We start from the raw sequence: 13148 nt of genomic DNA on the forward strand, positions 1-13148 counted from the left end.
GTCACAATAACCTGCAAATTTAAGCCAAGTGATTCCAACCCTTATGTGTACTGGTACAGCCAGAGTCCCGGGCAGTCTCCACAGTACATGCTTCACATTCTGGGTGTGAAAATGTATAGACCGCTTTAGCTACACTAAATAAAACTGCCAAGATCACCGAGCTGACGATCGGCAACACACTCATGGCTGACAGTGCGGTATATTTCTGTTCCTTGGAGTCCACACTGCTACAGATATAGCGAGACCCATACAAAAACACCACAATACATGTACCGAACTTAACATCGTCTCCCTCTGGCGGCCATAATGTGGAGATGCCAGCGTTGGACTGGGGTAAGCACCCGAAGAAGTCTCACAACAACGCGTTAAAGTCCAACAGGTTTATTTGTTAGCACAAGCTTTTGCAGTGTCTCTCCTTCCTCAGGTGAGCGAGGAGTTGTGTTCACAAACAGGACATACAGGGATACAGACCCAATTTACAAGATAATGTTTGGAATGCGAGTCTTTACAGGTAATCAAGTCTTAAAGGTACAGACAATGTGAGTGGAGAGAGGGTTAAGCACAGGTTAAACAGGTGTGTATTGTCTCCAGCCAGGACAGTTATTGAGATTTTGCAAAACTAGGCAAGTCGTGGGGGGTTACAGAAAGTGTGACATAAACCCACGATCCCGGTTGAGGCCGTCCGCATGTGTGCGGAACTTGGCTATCAGTTTCTGCTGGGCGATTCGGCGTTGCCGTGTGTCGTGAAGGCTGCCTTGGAAAACGATTACCCGAAGATCAGAGGCTGATCCCCATGGTAACAGAATGGTCATTGAAAGTGGCAATGCAGTTAAAGGTACAGACAATGTGAGTGGAGGGAGCATTAAGCACAGGTTAAAGAGATGTGTATTGTCTCCAGACAGGACAGCTCGTGAGGTTTTGCACAGGTTCGAACAAGACTTTTTCACCGCACAGGACCTTCAACCGATGCTATACACTAGATACATCGATTACATTTTCTTCCTTTGGACTCATGGTGAACAATCACTGAAACAACTATATGATGACATCAACAAGTTCCATCCCACCATCAGACTCACCATGGACTACTCTCCGGAATCGGTTGCATTCTTGGACACACGCATCTCCATTAAGGACGGCCACCTCAGCACCTCACTGTACCGCAAGCCCACGGATAACCTCATGATGCTCCACTTCTCCAGCTTCCACCCTAAACACGTTAAAGAAGCCATCCCCTCCGGACAAGCCCTCCGTATACACAGGATCTGCTCGGATGAGGAGGATCGCAAAACAGACACCTCCAGACGCTGAAAGATGCCCTCATAAGAACAGGATATGGCGCTCGACTCATCAATCGACAGTTCCGGCGCGCCACAGCGAAAAACTGTACCGACCTCCTCAGAAGACAAACACGGGACATGGTGGACAGAGTACCCTTCGTCGTCCAGTACTTCCCCGGAGCCGAGAAGCTACAACATCTCCTCCGGAGCCTTCAACATGTCATTGATGACGATGAACATCTCACCAAGGCCATCCCCACACCCCCACTTCTTGCCTTCAAACAACCACACAACCTCAAACAGACCATTGTCCGCAGCAAACTACCCAGCCTTCAGGAGAACAGTGACCACGGCACCACACAACCCTGCCACAGCAACCTCTGCAAGACGTGCCAGGTCATCGACACGGATGCCATCATCTCACGCGAGAACACCATCCACCAGGTACACGGTACCTACTCTTGCAACTCGGCCAACGCTGTCTACCTGTTATGCTGCAGGAAAGGATGTCCCGAGGCATGGTACATTGGGTAAACCATGCAGACGCAATGACAACGGATGAATGAACACCACTCGATAATCACCAGGCAAGACTGTTCTCTTCCTGTTGGGGAGCATTTCAGCGGTCACGGGCATTCAGCCTCTGGTCTCCCGGTAAGCGTTCTCCAAGGCGGCCTTCACGACACACGACAGCACAGAGTCGCTGAGCAGAGACTGATAGCCAGGTTCCGCACACATGAGGACGGCCTAAATCGGGATATTGGGTTCATGTCACACTATCTGTAACCCCCAGAACTTGCCTGGATGTGCAAAATCTCACTAAATGTCCTGTCTGGAGACAATACACATCTCTTTAACCTGTGCTTAATGCTTCCTCCGCTCACATTGTCTGTCCCTTTAAGACTTGATTAGCTGTAAAGACTCCCATTCCAATCATTATTCATGTAAATTGAGTTTGTCTCTTTGTGCCCTGTTTGTGATCAGAACTCCCACTCACCTGATGAAGGAGCAGCGCTCCGAAAGCCTGTGGCTTTTGCTACCAAATAAACCTGTTGGACTTTCACCTGGTGTTGTTAAACTTCTTACTGTGTTTACCCCAGTCCAACGCCGGCATCTACACATCTTGTCTAGGTCACAAGAGGAACAGATTGCGAAATCGTGAGACATATCTTTATGGCGCAATGCATGCAGTTAACCTCCAAATCTACTTCAGAGCAGCGGTAATGAAAGCTCTCAGATGTAGAGATCATGTAGCCAAATATTACTGTTATATCATCTTCCAGGGCCGTTAACTGAGAATGCCCCAGCAATTCCTAGAACCAAACATTTGATGTGTCAAAGTCTGCTGTAGTTATGAATACTTGGAATGCTCCATAATAATTTCAACACAGACTCACCTCGTTAAAAAGGCTGTATTATTCGACAGTACCACGCACCGCTTCCTGAATCAGTCGCTAATCAGCCATGCTAAACTCTCCCTCAGTGTACCCGAACAGGCGCCGGAGTATGGCGACGAGGGGATTTCCACAGTAACTTCACTGCAGTGTTAATATAAGCTTACTTGCTACACTGATGAATAGACTGAAACACTGAACTTCTGATCTAACCAATGACAGAAATCGACCAGCGGCAGCAATGTCTCGAAAAGCACAATGGTGTTAGAGTGAACGCAGCAACCGGAAGCAGTGACCGGGGTCACCGCAGACTCAAAGCTGATGGAAGTGCGGAGTTCTCAGCTGCAGTCGCAGGTGATGGAGAGGAAACAGCGACAGCTGAACCTGCAGCAGTCTGTGACTACCTGCATCTGCTGACTGCTCAAGTGACTGAGAAAAAATAGTGTCGGACGGGCGCGAATGGATCATAAACAATTGACTCTCCCTGTGGCTCAATGAAAGACATTTCCCAATTGTTCTTCTCACCCCTCATTCCACGTGTTATTTTCCGTTCTCAAGGTCTGACAAAGCCTTTTTGAAATTTACTATTGAATGCTCTTCCCTTATAGTTTGCGGCGCTCTACTCCAGATGGTAACAAATAGCAATGCAATGAATAACATTTTTCGATCCCTGTCCACTTTTCTGTGACAATGGGATGACTTGGTCGTTTATTTATCGAACAGGTGCATTGCTGTCTTTGTTCGTTCAAATGAACAGCGAACCGGTCTGAGAGATTTTGGGGCCTATCTCAATGTCTGGCCTTCTACCACTTCATTAAATATCCCATAACATACCCGGAACGCTGCGCTGTCTAGATAGGTACAGAAAGCTTTCAGATATGGAGTGACTGTCCCTTAGCACTCCTGACTGGTCTTTCAGAGCTTTCAACTCCGATGGAGTCTGGGAAACTCAATGTCTGTCACTCGTCCCTGCAGCCGAACTTAGAATGTGTCACAGACTGGAATGGGATTTATCACAGGAAATAGACAAGGATCCTTTTAATATTGATTCACCGAATACCACGATTATTCCAATTTGGAAGCACCATGGAACATGCGCTGCCCGGATGACATTTCCACAGAAAATAACCCAATTTAAATGTATTTTATCCGTTCTTTTTTGATTTTAAAGAGTAAACCCAAATCGGCAACAGATCTCACTGATCGGGTGACTGTGGCGCGTATCCAAGGGAGAGAGTGATTAAAAGCCCAGCTCTCTGCACAGGCTCCACTTTCTGGATGATCGCGGCAGGTTTTTGTACGGCCCTGTATGGTCTTTGCTACATTGTGCCTCCATTGCACAGAAATAGGTGGCGGTGTCTGTCAGCCGAGCTTCACTAACATTCATAAGACCATAAGACCATAAGACGTAGGAGCGGAAGTAAGGCCATTCGGCCCATCGAGTCCACTCCACCATTCAATCATGGTTGATTTCAACTCCATTTACCCGCTCTCTCCCCATAGCCCTTAATTCCTCGAGAAATCAAGAATTTATCAATTTCTGTGGTTCTCTGAGAAAGTATGCCGAGCCGTGATCCTGCCCTGATCGCTGGTGCCGCTCACCAGGTGCTGCACGGTTCTGTCTAGATTTTGTCTGTACCATTGAAGGACCTTTCCAGCTCCTGTGGTTGAACAGTTCAACGATGCAGTGGCTCCCTCGGTAACAACCGCTGACTCCGGAGACTGTGATAGCTCTTTACTGCCAGCGGCACCTGGGAAGAATATGTACATTTGCAGTAATAACATATCGTACTATAATGTAGCACAATAAAGTACAATTGTATTCACAATTCGAGATGATACAATAAAGCTGAGTACAATTTAACAGAGCCTAACATTGCTGAGGTGTGAAATATTCCTGTCAGAAATAGTGACCACACTTACACTGAGGGAACAGTAAGAAATCCAGGAAAATAATCAACCAAGTGAAGGTCAGAAACATGTTGGATCCTATAGACTTGTGAGAAACAGCTGTCAGCAGATCCCAGGCTGAGAGAAGCTCCTGGGAAAGCAACCCTATTGGATATCAAGCCGAACCCCAAACCAGTCACACAGTGGCGGTGGGAGCCGGGTCGCGGGGACTTGTGATCACAAAGTGAATCAGTGAAGGAGCTTCAGCATTGATAGTGCGGGCGAGGAGAGTGCGCATGCGACAAAGCATCCGGTATTGTGACGTCAGAACATCCGGCATTCTGACATCAGAGCATCCGTGGCATTGGAACGTCATAGAATCATAGAATGCCTACAGTGCAGAAGGAGACCATTCGGCCCATTGAACCCGCACCGACCACAGCCCCACCCAGGCCCTCTCCCTGTAACCTCACATCTTTACCCCGCGAATCCCTTTGACACGAAGAGGCTTTTCAGCATGGCCAGTCAACCTAACCCGCACATCTTTGGACTGTGGGAAGAAACCGGATCACCCAGAGGAACGCAGACACGGGGAGAACACCCAAATTCCAGACAGACAGTGACCCGAGGCTGGAATCGAACCTGTGTCCCTGGCGCTGTGAGGCAGTTGTGCTAACCATTGTGGCACCATGCCGCCCAACGTCAGACGTCAGAATGCGGAATGTGTGCCGTTAGAATGTGTGACGTCACCCTATAGCCCATGTGACGTCACTATGTAGTGCGAGTGACGTCAGTGGGTCTGGTCTGAGGGTCAGAAACATTTCTCCTGGGGCTGATCTGAATATTCAGCCCTGAGTTGATGGGAATTAACAGCTGATCAGAAACATCTCTCCCGAAACTGATGTGAATATCCAGCTCTGAGGTTGCAGAATAAAGATCTAATCAGAAGCAGGGAGGTCCTGCGTTCATATCGGTTAGTCGCTCAATGCATAACGCGTCTGATTACGGATCAGAAGATTTCAAGTTCGATTTCTGCCTGCCTCGATGTAAACTTGACGGTAGTTCAAGCTCTCTGTTGATCACAGTTTCTGTAATTGTCATCACATTCGCTTCACACGCGAAAGGTCCCCTGTTCGAAACCGGGCAGATGCATTATTAAACTTTCTCAGTTAGGTTGCGGGAAGGCTGCATGATTTCAATTTTTTATGGGCCAAATGGTGGCACAATGATTATCACTGATGCCTCACAGCGCCAGGGACCCGGGTCAATTCCGGCATTGGCTCACAGTCTGTGTGGAGTGTGCATGTTCTCCCCGTGTCTGCGTGGGTTTACTCTGAGTGCTCCGGTTTCCTCCCACAGTCCAAAGATGTGCGGATTGGGTGGATTTGCCGTGATAAATTGCCTCTTAGTGTCAGGAGGACTAGCTAGGGTAAATGCATGGAGTTCAGGGGATAGGGCCTGGGTGGGATTGTTGCCGGTGCAGAATCGATGGGCCGACTGGTCTCCTTCTGCACGGTAGGGATTCTATGTTTTCTATCTGTAGGCTGATTTGATGATGGAACTGTCGGTCTGATCATATTCTGCTGTCTGTTTTCTCAGCCACTGCTGGAAACAGATGCGTGACATTTTGATGCAATGTTTATTTCGTTTCCGCTCGGTGTATGTTTGAGCGGCTGACAGCGCCGGTCCTCATTGTGGCTGCAACTGTCCACGAGTCTAACCGCTGCAAACTTCTCGGGTTTTTGGCTAAGACTAAGCGTCGCATAAAGCCCAAGTTCACGTGCAATACCTTCTCTTGTCATCTTGGATCTTGCTCATATCTCTTGTGGGGATCATCAATTGGGTTGAATTTGAATTTGAATTGATGTAGAGGCAAGTGTGGAGATTGATTCTTGATTGGCCTCTCCGTACTGCGTGTTGACTTTGTAACTTTAAGAAATGAATCACAAAATTGAAAAGCCAGCAGACAGGAGCTTCCGGAGATGATGCAGAGTGCATGGATGGGGCTGCTTTCCGTCCAAAGATGTGCGGTTAGGTTGATTAGCCATGCTAAATTGACCTTTGTGTCAGGGGGATTAGCAGGGCAAATGTGTGGGGTGACGGGAATAGGGCCTGGGTGAGATTGTGGCAAGTGCAGACTCGATGGGCCGAATGCACCCCTTCTGAACTGTCCGGATTCTTTTTCTATGATTCTATGATTCATCATAAACTCCATACGTGAGTCCTTCTTCTGGTCAACTCTTCAGAGTTCATTTTCTACACATTGAAATTGAGAGAGGTTTGGATGCCTGACAACTGGCTGACAAATTGCCCTCTCGATTCGTACTTTGTGAAAAAATTGAGCGAAACGCCCTTCGGCAAATCAACCATCATTGACTAATTAAAGCAAGGTTCCGCCGAGATTTGAACTCGGATCGCTGGATTCAGAGTCCAGAGTGCTCACCATTACACCACGCAACCTAACACGCAGTATCCACCTGCAAATGATCATGTAATACCTGTGCCAGTTTGAACAGCAGTGAGAATAATCATTCCCATTCCACAATCCCGTCAATTACCCACAGCAATTCATATTTACATTGCCCTTGCTGTTTCCTCCTAAAATAACGAGTACGATACTTTCAACTGCATTGAATTTCACTGCAGCTCACCGCATTCAAAGAGCAATGTTAGAATCGACCTGTTAGAAACTTTATTGTGGTAAATCTACTGAACAGCATCAGCTGTTCACCCTCTATTTTCGTCGCATTGGAAGCCAGTGTGAAAATGTGAACAGTTTCTAACCTTAACAGACAGGAAGCAGAGTGTGTCTGTGGATAATTGGCACTGTGCACATTGCTGTAATCAGTATCTGGGAGAGTCGGGCAGGTGGGATACTGGCCATCTAGTGGTGAGGGGTCGGCGCTTTCAGGGTCGCAGACTGGCTTCGATATACTAAGATTTAATGTTTTTGATTTTAAGAACAATTGAAATACTTCCTGATCGAAAGCAGCTCTGTCAGAATCAGTGGAGTGAGATTTGTAGTTTTGCTTGCGAGCTGGAAATGTCACATGTGCAACTGGTCAAGAACAAACACAGAGTGAAGGACAGTGATAGGTTGTAAGGTTCTTCCGATAGAGATCGTGATACAAGGTAACGTCTGGGTGCTAATGGGCCAGATTTAACCGTTTACACTGACAAAAACATCACGCATTTCTGGATAAAAATTCCCAAGCCAAGAAGAAAACTTCTCACCGAATGAACATTAAACTCTTTCACCTTTATTGATTGCAGTTTTCATTCAGACACTGAGGTCAACAAAGCGGGATGGAAAAAGATTCAGTTTGATTGGTGACGCTGCCGGAGAGATGGAGAGCTGGAGTCACCCAGGAAAGCAGCAAAGTTTAAATACGATGGAGCCTAACGTGGGGCTGCAACCAACGATTCTGAAATTACATCTGATATGCTGCGACTAAGCTAACCGTCCTCCTGCTGCAGCGATGCTTGCACCCTTTCTTAACATACGTGAAGCCAAACGCTGTTTCCATCTGGTGCCTCAGCTTGTTCTGAATTCAAAGTTTACAGTTAACCGATCAATAAAATCCCCACCGTTACAATGCATTCCTCTCAGTCACCAGTAACATCATTCCCATCTTCTATTTATTTGCTGCACCTCCTTCCAAACATTACAAACTCCTCTTACATCTTTCACTCTGATCTTTTCTCTGAAACATTTCATGATTAAACTTTTGAACTATTGTGGATAATTTTGTGACGCTAAAAAGCTGTTCATTTCCAAGGGGGAGCTAAAGCACATTGACGCACACAGAGAAACCCAGACACATACACGCACCCAGCGTGACAGAGGCCGAAGGAGAGACAACACACTGAAAACACAACCTGGCTCCGTCTCTGTTCCATTTCTGACTGCAGGTTCCGTGATGCTTTTGTGAATGAACAGAAATGTGAAACCGCCCGATTGTTTGGGTGGATTTGATTCAACTCGCTCTGTGGACACAGAGTTAAAACCAGGAATAATCAGAAGCGGGAAATCCCAATGGATTCAAACTCCATCACGTTAACCAGCCAGCCACGATGACTGGCGCTCTGAGCTATGAAGCCAACCGCATGCCCATTTTAACAGTTACTCTTCTATAATCAGTGGAACGAGCATCAGAGCGAAGATTTTGTGGGTAATATTTGATTCATAGGAAATGTCTGAGATGGACAATACGAAGTTCAAAGATGTTAATGGAAAGCGGCAGAATTTGAAATGTGTCAGTTACTTTCAGTGATCACTGTCTGCCGTGTGTTTGCCGTGTGATTCTTCGTCAGAGCTTATTTCTGATGTTATATGTCTGGCTTTTCCAACTCTAGTGCAACTTCATGCAGCTGGAAGATTAATCTTGCTTCGCCCTTCACAGATGCTGTGAGGTGTGTTTGCATTCAATGAAGAATTATAGAAAGTTATTCACTCCTTGGGTGGAAATCAAACCCGAACCACCGTACTGAATCCTGACCACGAAACTTCCAGTGAAGCTGATTTAAGAGATTTGCAATCAGTTGATCAAGATCGCTTTAGTCATTGCTTCATTTCTGGCCACTTTCGCCTGAGACACATTCACTCAATCATGACATCACTTTATGATTCCAGTAAAATGCACCTTTTTCCTTGTGTTCAGATCCAATTATCCCCACAAACGGAGCAAATTCAAAATGTTCTACTGAGTTATCGATTGTTATAAACCCCGGGCCCTGGCGGTGAAAACACTGATTCGGCAGCAATAGATCACCCGGACTCCACCATCACCAGCTCAATGTTGCACTTGTCCATCATTCCTTGTGTCAGTGAGTCCATCCTCTCTTGCTCTCTAACACATAGCTTCCGTTTTGTTCCCATTACAGAGCAATTCCCGACTTAAATGCTGCAATAACTCAACAGTTCAATTAAAGTTTCGTGAGAAACGAGAATAATTCTGAAATATGAATCAGTGAGCAATAACAAGCATTTGGAAATGTTTCTACGCGGTCTTGAACCAGGAACGTTTCGCGTGTGAAATGAACGTGATAACCACTACACTGCAGAGACACAGCAGTCCTTGCAGCTGAAGCAGGTTTACTGGAGAAGCAACAAAACTGCTTCCACAATCCCGTTAGTTTCTCATTTTACATTGCCTCTTCTGGTTCCTCTAATCAAAATGAATGATAATACATTCCACTGCGAAACATTTTGGCGATCACGTGTTTGACCAACTTTATTCTTAACGTTTAAAGCAAATTACGTGAGTATCTGACGGTGGGGGAATTTGAACCCAGTCCTCCACAAATAGCGCTATCCTCAATTTAGTGTCCTCGAATTCTCATCAGTGACACCATCAGAAGTGATTGCTACCAGAGCTGGTATTGGCAGTTAACAGAACCAATGAGGTGGGATTGGATCCCATGTCCCGTTGAGTCTCCTCCGCCACTGAAGATCAAGACGTGTGCCCAGCTCAACAACCACCTCATCTCAGGAATCAATTCAATGAAGCTTGGTTCCACCCAGACATGGAGAGAATAGAATGAATAAAAAAGAACAAAATAGGGGAATTGGATGGAGAGACTGAGCGAGGGAATAACCGACGCAGATCTACAAAGAGAAAGATAGAGACAGAGTAGGGGAGACACTGAACGGAAAAAATGCCAATTCCATTTGATTTGAATTAAAGAAAAAGAAAGTTGAAAGCATTGAAAACAGCAAATGCTATGGCCGTAAAAATATATTCTGGCAATGGTGCTGAAGAATTCAGATTCAGATTTTACCGCAATCCGAGCTAAATTGTTCCTACGCTACAACACTGCCATCTAACCGCCAATGCTGCAATTTGCCCAAGATTGCCCGGTTTACAAATATCAGGTCAAATCCAACGCCGCAAATTACCATCAGTCTACTCCTGATCATCAGTAACGTGACGGAAGGGTCAATAAACAATGGTATTAGGAGGAACTCCAATGCAAACTGGTGGAACATCGCCCGATCTCCCGATTCGGCACTTACTGCGTTCCAGACTTAACACTGAATTCAACAACTTCAGAGCATCTCCTTTCCTCCATCTTCTCCCCATTTCCATTTATTTTGTTTTATTTCATTTGATCTTATTTCTTTATTTTTATTATTTTATATCTTCTTTTACATATGTATTTTTTTTTAAATTTCCATGTATTGCATTGTTTATTTAAAATCTCACTTTCCATTTTGTTGCCCCCTCTCCCTCCACCCCACTCAAGCCGTCTCTTACATTTCCTTTGTTCTGCCATTTGCACATTCTGATCTCTTAATGGGCAGCCAACAGCACCCTTCTCAGCCATGATCACCACCATTAAAATTCCCTTTTTCTTAATTTACATGTAACACCTTTGTCACCCACCCCACACCCATATCCCTCACCATTACAGTATAAATCTCGTCCAAATTTCTTTGTCTTCAGCTCTGACGATGGGTCATCCAGATTTTGAACGTTAGCTCTATTCTCCCTTCACAGGTGCTTTCAGGCCTGTTGAGATTTTCCAGCGTTTTCTGTTCTTATTTTAGGTTCCAGCATCCACAGTAAATGTGTTCATTCAAGAGGCACTTGTCAGACAGACTTGTCCCTGGTATACAAAAAAATGCTGAAATGGAAACACGGCGCCAAGTTAGCATGGATAGGTTAGATTAAAACACTCGCAGGCAGTTTCCTTGGTGATCTCGTGGTTAGGATTTGGCGCTTTCACCGCAGCGGTTCGATTCCTGGTCAGAGAATCAAGATTTATTGTTTTCTTGCAGCACATGATTTAAGCGGAATTGGAATTACTTCCTGATCGAAAACAGGAGTGATATTGGTGCCAGTTTCAACAGTACAGAGAAAAATCCGTCCCATTCCACAAACCCGTCAATACCTACAACAATTTGTATTTTTATTGCCTCTTTTGGTTCCTCAAGTCAAAATGAATAATGATATATTCTCGTAGAATCCCTATTGTACAGAAGGAGGTCGGTCGGCCCATCGAGTGCGCACCGACATCAATCCCATCCACGCCCTATTTCCGGAAACCCACATATTTACCCTGATAATCCCGCTGACAGGCGGGTCAATTTAGCATGGCCAAGCAACCGAGCTCACACATGTTTGGAAAGCAAACCGGAGCACACGGAGGAATCCCACGCAGACACGGGGAGAACGTGCAAACTCCACACAGAGTGACCCGAGAATTTAACCTGAGCCACTGGCGCTGTGAGGCATCATTGCGAACCACTGTGAAACCATGCCGTCCTATTCTACTGCATTTAATTTTACTGCAGTGTTAGTACCAACCTGTGATAAACCAGTTTGTGGATATTCTGCTGATCAACATTAACTTTACAGCGTTAATGGACGGTGGCTTCCAGCCCCAAGTTGGGGGCCACTGTTTGTACAGAAGGAGGTTTGTACAGAAGAAGCAACTTTGCTGCTTTTCTGGGTGAACTCCAGCTCTCCATTCCTCCGGCAGCGTCACCGCTCAAACTGAGTCTTTCTCCATCCCGCGCTGTTAATCGCACAGTTACTGCTTTCTGAGTGAAAACTGCCTCCACTTCACTGGAGGTCGGAGAGTTACAATTAAAGGTCTTCGTGTCACTGAGTCCGAGATTTGGACCCAGACCTGCGAGGTATTTATGTCAGTAGAAACAATAAAATCTACTCCATCAACAGCCAGATCTTAGCCCACACCACCATCTATATCGTCAGCGCTTTGTATCCTATTACTCTCTTTTTTTTGTTCTTGACATGTGACATTTCCAATTCAGACACAAAAGAGGAAACCGACCAACTGCTGATTCCCACAGAACTGGTACAAACCTGGAAGTAACGCAGGATGTTTACGCAGCAATATATCTATTTTCCCTGACCGGGAATCGAACCCGGGCCGCGGCGGTGAGAGCGCCGAATCCTAACCACTAGACCACCAGGGAAGCTGGCCTAAGTTCTTTAAAAGATTGATTTATCCATGAGCCTTCTGTCTTTTATTTTTATTTCAGACTCTTTATTCACAAAAAACAAGTTTCTCCTTTAAATTGTCATGTTTAGATCGAACCCAAGGGACTGTTCAGCCAATTAAAACAGCGAATCCTGTTAGCTGCAACATGAAATCGACCGTGAGGTGAAATAGTCCCGCAGCTGGTCATGTGGCACTTTCAATTTCCAAATCTCACCAAACTCATCACTGTGGCTTCTGTGAAACTTACAAGGTAACACACGGCAGACATTCACCACGGAGAGCAACTGGCAGAACTCATTTGTGAAACTTTATCCTGTCGCTTCTCTCCCTTTTTCTGTCGCTGCCTCTCATCAAGTTCCCTCTGGTTGTTCATTTCCCAGGGTCAATTAGCTGCTTGATACAGACACAGAGAGTTGGTGAACCCGACCTTCACCTGGAAAGCAAGGAAAGCGAATGTATGACACACGGCATTGGTAGGAGATGGAGTTTAGAGATAACAGTATAAGGAGACACAGATATCTCATCTTCCTGATCCAGTTCCTGATTGCAGGAACGTACACAGTGCCAATTATCGACTGTCACACTCTTCTTCCAGACATGAGCACGGAGTTAA

The 13148-nt window shown here is 45.8% G+C and overlaps 1 protein-coding gene and 2 non-coding genes across 3 annotated transcripts in view; 1 reads left to right on the top strand and 2 right to left on the bottom strand.

Annotated features, from left to right (window-relative positions):
- LOC144486581 (uncharacterized) overlaps nucleotides 1-13148 on the top strand; it is an 88186-nt gene that overhangs the window by 58335 nt on the left and 16703 nt on the right. The gene's annotated exons all lie outside the window — the stretch shown is intronic.
- trnaq-cug (transfer RNA glutamine (anticodon CUG)) lies at nucleotides 6953-7024 on the bottom strand. Its single transcript has one exon. It is a non-coding gene; the product is annotated as a tRNA-Gln (tRNA).
- trnae-cuc (transfer RNA glutamic acid (anticodon CUC)) lies at nucleotides 12438-12509 on the bottom strand. The gene has a single exon. It is a non-coding gene; the product is annotated as a tRNA-Glu (tRNA).

The sequence above is a fragment of the Mustelus asterias genome, unplaced genomic scaffold, assembly GCF_964213995.1.
Source record: "Mustelus asterias unplaced genomic scaffold, sMusAst1.hap1.1 HAP1_SCAFFOLD_402, whole genome shotgun sequence".
Taxonomy (NCBI): domain Eukaryota; kingdom Metazoa; phylum Chordata; class Chondrichthyes; order Carcharhiniformes; family Triakidae; genus Mustelus; species Mustelus asterias.